The sequence below is a fragment of the Chrysochloris asiatica genome, unplaced genomic scaffold, assembly GCF_000296735.1.
Source record: "Chrysochloris asiatica unplaced genomic scaffold, ChrAsi1.0 scaffold00178, whole genome shotgun sequence".
NCBI lineage: Eukaryota > Metazoa > Chordata > Mammalia > Afrosoricida > Chrysochloridae > Chrysochloris > Chrysochloris asiatica.
In genome coordinates, this window is record NW_006408696.1 from 3,498,149 (window position 1) to 3,504,918 (window position 6,770).

Here is a 6,770-nt window from a genome sequence, read left to right on the forward strand (position 1 = left end):
CACATCTACCTGGAAGCAATCAGAAAGCATAAAAAAAATACCAAAATATATACTCAATTAAGTATTAAATTAAGGCCACAGATAAACACTAAACATGTCCAAGAAGCAAAAGCAGATGACCATATCAGCACATGTCCAGAAGCAAGATAAAATGTCTGAGACAAATGACTTAGAGATAGACCTGGACTCCATTCTGGAAGGAGGGCAGGCCTTGGAAATGCCTGAGAAGGAATTCAGAAAAATGATTTATAAAATGTTTCAAAACACTTTACAATGGCATTGAAAAAAATAAGGAAGAAGTCAGGAAAGTGCTACAGGAACAATCAAGTAAGATAGATACAGCATTGGAAACAATTCAAAACCTACTGAAAGAGGTCCAAATGATCAATAATAGAATATCAGAAATAGACACTGAAAGAGCAAAGGAGAAGAATAGAAGAGATGGAAGGCAGAACTAGTGAGCTGGAAGACAAATCTCTCAATACCACTAAGATAGAAAAGTCAACAGAAAAAAGGATGAAAAAATTTGAAGAAGGTCTAAGATTCATGTTGGACAACATGAAGCGAAATAACTTAAAAATTATCGGCATTCCAGAACAGGAAGAATCACAAAAGTCTACAGAGGAAATAGTTGAACTGCTACAAGAAAATTTCTCTAACATCCTGAAAAGTGAAAATATAAACATTCAATAAGCTCAACGAACCCCAGGAAGGACAGATCCCCAAAAGAAAATCACTGAGGCATACTATAATCAAGCTTTTCAAAATCAAAGGAGACAGTTCTGAAAATGGCTAGGGAAAAGAAAAGCGTTACATACAAAGGCAAGCAAGTCAGATTAAGCTCAGATCTCTCAGCAGAAACCATGCAAGCAAGAAGTCAATGGGGAGACATGTATAAAACCCTGAAAGAAACAACACTGTCAACCAAGAATCCTTTATCCAGCAAAGCTATCAATCAAATACGACAGTGTAATCAAAACATGCCAGGATAAACAGAAGCTAAGGGATTTTGCCAAAGCCAACCCTGAGCCACAAAACTTCCTACAGGGAGTTCTGTGGACTGAGAACCAACAAGAACAAGACAACAACCAGAGATTGACATACGTGGCAGCACCTCCCAGAACTAAATCGACAGAAGGAAGAGTCGAGAACAGAACAAAACTGTAAGAACAAACTCAGAGAATCTGGGATGTCAGTCTATGATCAAAACAATTACAATGGAAAAGAAGGTACACACGTAGGAACAGAGATCCAGATGGTGAGAAGGTCAGGTAGATTACAGGATAAAACAGACTGCACTAAATGCAGGGAAAAGTTAATGGAATATAAGGTAACCTCAAAAGAAAATTGACACTTCACAACATACCAAGAAAACGAAAATCCAAGAAAACATGGAAACATTAAAACTATGAGGAAACTCACAAGAAAGAACACAAAAAGCATGAACTCAACAAAGGAAGACACACAGAACAAAGAAAGCAGCAACACCACACAAAAACAAACATAATGGCAGCAATTAATCCATACCTATTGATAGCAACACTGAATGGAAATGGATTAAATGCACCAGATAAGAGACAGAGGGTGGCAGAATGGATAAGAAAACAAGATCCTCCAATATGCTGTCTGCAACACACACATCTTAAACAGAGAGACAAAAACAGATTAAAAGTCAAAAGATGTAAAAAATATACCAAGCTAATTGCAATAAAAAAAGAACAGGAGTAGCAGTACTAATCTCTGATAAAATAAACTTTAAGGCAAAAACCAGCAGAATAGATGAAGACGGACATTATCTCATGATTAAAGGGACAATTGAACAAGATGACATAACCATAATAAATATCTATGCTCCCAATGAAAGAGCTCCAAAATATATAAAGCAAATTCTAATAAATTTGAAGAAAGAAAAAAGACGAATCTACGATAATCGTGCACAATTTTAATACACCGCTTTCAAAAATGAATAGAAACAGAAACTTGACAAAGACACAGAAGAACTAAACAATATAATCAGCCAACTGGACCTCATAGATGGGCACAGAGCATTCAACCCAACAAAGCACAATACACATTCTTTCCCAGTGCATATGGAACATTGTCCAGAATAAACCATGTGTTAGGCCACAAAACAAACCTCCATATATTTACAAATATAAAAATACTACAAAGCATCTTCTCAGACCACAATGCTATCAAATTAGAAATCAACAATAGGAAGACCAAGGAAATAAAATCAAATACTTGGAAACTGAATAACACCCTGTTGAAAAGTGACTGGGTAGTAGAAGAAATTAAACGTGAACTCACAAAGTTCCTAGAAACATATGAGAATGTAAACACAACATACCAAAATCTTTGGGTACAGTGAAAGTGATGCTGAGAGGACAATTTATTGCAATAAATGCACAGATCTAAAAAGAAGAAAGAACCTAACACAGCACCTAAAACAATTAGAAACACACCAAAAGAAGGAACCTACAGCTACCAAAAAAAAAGTAAAGAAATAATAAAGATTAGAGCAGAAATAAATGAGATAGAAAACAGAAAAACTATAGAAACAATCAACAGGACAAGGAGCTGGTTCTTTGAAAGGATTAACAAAATTGACATACCACTGGCAAACATGACAAGAGAAAAGAGGGAAAAGATATAAATAACACACTTTAGAAACCACATGGGTGATGTCACAACAGAACTAAAGGAAATTAAAAGGATAATAACAGAATACTATGAAAAGTTGTATTCCAACAAATTTGAAAACTTAGAAGAGATGGATATATTTTTAGATAAACATGACCTACCTAAACTTACACAGAGGTAAGTAGAAAATCTGAAAAGACCCATAACAAAAGAGGAAATTGATTAGGTCATCAAAAAACTCCCAACCAAAGGAAGTCCAGGCCCAGATGGCTTCACTGGTGAGTTCTACCATTCAGCAAAGAGCTGTCACCAATTCTACTCAAATTATTCCAGAATATAGACGAGGATGGAAAACTTTCTAATACATTTTATGAAGCAAGCATAACCCTCATACCAAAACCAAGGACAGATGTCACTAAGAGAGAAAATTATAGACCATTCCCTCATGAACACAGATGCAAAAATTCTCAACAAAATCCTAACCAACAGAATCCAGCAGCACATCAAAAAGATAATACATCATGATCAAGTGGGATTCATATCAGGGATGCAAGGATGCTTCAACATTAGAAAAACGATCAACGTTATCTACCATATAAATAAGAAAAAAGAAAAGAACACACGATCATATTGATTGATGCAGAAAAGGCATTTGACAAAATCCAACATCCATTCTTGATAAAAACACTAAACAAAATAGGAATTGAAGGGAAATTCCTCAACATAATTAAGAGCATATATACAAAACCAACAGCTTACATTATTCTCAATGGAGAGAAGCTGAAAGCCTTCACTCTGCAAACAGAAACCAGACAAAGATGCCCTTTGTCACCACTCCTATTCAATATTGTGCTAGAAGTCTTACCAAGAGCTATATGGCAAGACAGGAAAATTAAAAGCATCCAATTTGGCAAAGAGGAAGTAAAACACTATTTGCAGAATATACGATCCTATACACAGAAAACCCCAAAGACTCAGCAAAAAAGCTACTAGACGTCAATGAAAGATTCAGCAAAGTGGCAGGATATAAGATCAACATAAAAAAATCCGCTATACCAAAAACAACAGTGCTGAAAAGGACATTAGGAAAGCAATACCATTTACAGTAGCCGCCCAAAGGAAGAAATATCTAGGAATAAATGTAACCAGAGAAACAAAGGGCCTATACAAAGAAAACTACCAAACACTACTGAAAGAAACCAAAAGAGACCTACAAAAATGGAAGAATGTACCATGCTCCTGGATAGGAACACTTAACATTGTGAAAATGCTGCCCAAAGCAATTTACACATATAATGCAATCCCAATCCAGATTCCAACAACATTGTTCAAAGAGATGGAAAAAACAATTACAAACTTTATATGGAAACGAAAGAGACTCAGGATAAGCAAAGCACAGCTTAAAAAGAAGATTAACATTGGAAATCTCTCACTCTCCAACTTCAAAATTCATTACACGGCTACAGTGGTGAAAACTGCTTGGTACTGGTACAATGAAAGATACACTGATCAGAATCCAGAATTCAGAAATTAACCCATCCACATACAACAAACTGATTATTAACAAAGTACCTAAATATATCACATGGGAAGGGAATAGTCTCTTCAACAGATGGTGTTGACAGAGCTGGAAAGCGATATGCAAAAGACTGAAACTAGACCTATGTCTCACGCCTTATACAAAAACCAACTCAGCATGGATTAAAGACCTAAATGTGAATCCCAGAATTATGAAAGTCATCAATGAAAAAATAGGGACAAATGTGAGTACACTAACTTGGAAATTGGATACCCAAATGGGGTGGGAGGGAGTACAAAGGCAAGAAGTAACTGGCTTACAAGCCTTCTAGAGGGAACCTAGAGCTAGGGGGCATGGAGGAAGGCGGAATCACCAGTGAGTACTATCCAATTTGTCTAGGTGGAGCTGATGAAATGAAATGCAGATGGGTAACTGTAGTGAATAATGGTTATCAAGATGGATTGTGAGTGTTGGAAATGCAAGGGTAGATGTTTTGTAGCAAGGAAGAGAGCGATTATTTCTCCAGTCTAGGAGCGGAGGTCTCTGGAACCACCAACAGATAAGAGCCGAGAACGGGACCCCACCCAGAGAACCGGGGATGCCTGAGATGGAGACAGAGATGATGACAAGGAGGGATGAAGCGACTGGGGACTCTGGATCCAGAGAGGGAAAGGAACTGTGGGCTGAAGATTGAAGAGGGAGGAGGAAGGTAGAATCTCCACTGAGTAAGTAGTAGCCAATCTGTCTGGGCAGGGCTGATGAAAGAAGATGGGGATAGGTCTCTTGTGGTACAATAGTGAATAACTGTTATCAGGACTGACTGTGAGGGTTGAAAATGTAAAGGTAGATGTTCTGTAGCAAAAGGAGGAGAGTGATTAACTTTGCAGTCCAGGAGCGGAGGTCCCTGGGACCATCAAGGGAGAAGAGCAGAGTACAGGCCCCAACCCAGAGAAGCAGTGACACCAGAGATGGAGGCAGAGACAATGAAGTGGAGAGATGGAGCAGCTGGGGACTCTAGACCCAGAGAGGGAGACAGGTTGTGTGCTGACGACTCGGGGGCAGGTTTGCAGTGTATACCCTTTCGTTAGTTGATGATGCATGGAGGGGACTGTAACCATGGCAATGAAACGATATAGAATAGGATGAATGTAAAGCTAATGTTCTACCATATAAACTATCACATAATTCACAATAAAACACTAAAAAAAAATAATAAAGATTTACAGCCTTAGAAACCCTCAAGGACAGCTCTACTCTGGCCTATAGAGTCAACTCTGAGAACTGGCTTCACAGCAATGCGTTTATCCTGTCTTCTTACTTATTTAGAGAAATTTTTACTAATCAAAATGCTCAAGTCTACCTCAGACCATCTGAGAATCTTGAAACACGTGTCCCAGGAATTTGTAAAAAAAAAAAATTTGGGGGGGCCTTTAAGAGCTCTCCAAGAGATTTTAAGGGAAAAAAAGTTTAGAAATCTTTGAGAAAATTCTGATTTTCTGTATTTTATACTTTTTTCACACATTCAACAAACTGTGGTCTTTTTGTTATTTGGATTTAAGTCTTTGTTTCAAGCCATTTTTTTTTAAAGCTTATTTGAATCGTTTTTCTGCTCCATTATTTGGGTTCTTCATGTGTTGCAGATTGTGTAGGCCTAGTCAGAGGTTCAAGGCCCTATAGACCCAAGTGTAACAGATCTAACCACTTGGCAGTTAACAGCAAATTGTTTTTCATCTTAGCGTTGTTATATTTATTAATTCCAAACATGAGCCCTTAGTGTAGTGTTTCCCTACAGCCGAGACTGTGAAGGTTGCAAGGTCAAGCCTTTCTCCAAAGGATTAACTGAAAATAGTTTAGCTACTTCACAGTTATTTGTTCTACAGACAAAAAAGCCATCTTCCCTAAATCTGTCCCAAGTGTTAGCTTTTCAGCCAAGTTCCTGAAAACCTGGCTCAGGAAGCAAAAACAGCAGGATTCCACCCAAGCCTTTTGTCCTTCTCTTTCACCTCCTTGCCCCAAATGAGCTCAGGGGCTATAGATATGTTAATTGAGCCTGAGAAACCAAGTCGCTGGCCTGGGATTCGAACCAGCGACGTACGATGTAAAGTTACCTGAAGGTCTGGAAAAGTACTGATGTTAGCTGTACCTTGTCTTAGTCCCTCCCAGCTTGGTGTGAAGCTCCTCCCCTAAATAAAACAGAGGCCCAGGCCAGCCCAGGTGTGCATTACAAGTTGGAGGGCATGCAGTAAAGATTGCAGGGCAGTGAGTTGCTGCCTGCAGAGGCCACGATGCCTGTAGTCCCAAGTCTGCCCACCAGTGATGCATCTACCCTGGTTTCGGGGTGCCTCTTTATCTCCCTCTGTTTGTCTTTCTGTGTATTCTTTTGCAATCACTATCGCCACCGGATATCCCCTCCTCGTGAACCAAAAACTCGTGAACAACACAACTATGTCGAGGACAGTCCCCGGCATTCATGAATACCAATTATACATACATTATATCCCTTTTGTTTTCTGCACACACAAGGGGGCTTCAAAAAGTTTGTGAGAAATGTAATTTAAAAATAATTGAATTTTTTCACAAACACTTTGAAACTCCATACATACAATCT